This window comes from Pygoscelis adeliae, unplaced genomic scaffold, assembly GCF_000699105.1.
Source record: "Pygoscelis adeliae isolate BGI_AS28 unplaced genomic scaffold, ASM69910v1 Scaffold373, whole genome shotgun sequence".
Lineage (NCBI taxonomy): Eukaryota > Metazoa > Chordata > Aves > Sphenisciformes > Spheniscidae > Pygoscelis > Pygoscelis adeliae.
Window position 1 is genome coordinate 335,410 of NW_008824370.1, and position 459 is coordinate 335,868.

Below are 459 nucleotides of genomic sequence, written 5' to 3' on the forward strand. Positions count from 1 at the left end.
CACGGAGAGGTAAGAGGGAAGAGGCAGATTACCCACCTGAGCTCCCCCGGTGATGGGGATGGTACATGTCAGAAGGTTCCCAATGACGTTCTCCAGGGACACACTCAGTCCGTCCACATAGATGGTATAGATCAAACCCAGGCTGTTCTGGAGAGGAAAGCACAGCACAGCTGAGCATCAGGGTGGGAAGCAGATGTGTACGAGTGCAGCTGGAGAGGCCCTCCAGTTTGGAGCACCGTCGCATGGAGGGGCTCCCCGTGCTTGTCACCAGACAGACATACCCTGCGACAGTCAACTCTTGGGTGCAGTGCTCGAGGTCTTCCCCCTCAGACCTCTCACAATGAGTCCTCATCAGCAGAACAGGATATTTAGCATGTGCTCAGTTTGCTTCCAGCCAGCAGCACCTCCCTGTCCCAGCACTGAGCTGTCCCCAGACGTGCCGCCTGGGCTAGAGCTCAG

At 57.1% G+C, this 459-nt stretch overlaps 1 protein-coding gene across 1 annotated transcript in view; it reads right to left on the reverse strand.

The window, feature by feature from the left end:
- Positions 1-459, reverse strand: part of SBF1 (SET binding factor 1) — a 40,509-nt gene that overhangs the window by 29,196 nt on the left and 10,854 nt on the right. The window contains exon 4 of the mRNA XM_009320086.1: positions 37-147. The gene's annotated coding sequence lies outside the window, so the exon portion shown is untranslated. The remainder of the gene's footprint in view (positions 1-36; positions 148-459) is intronic.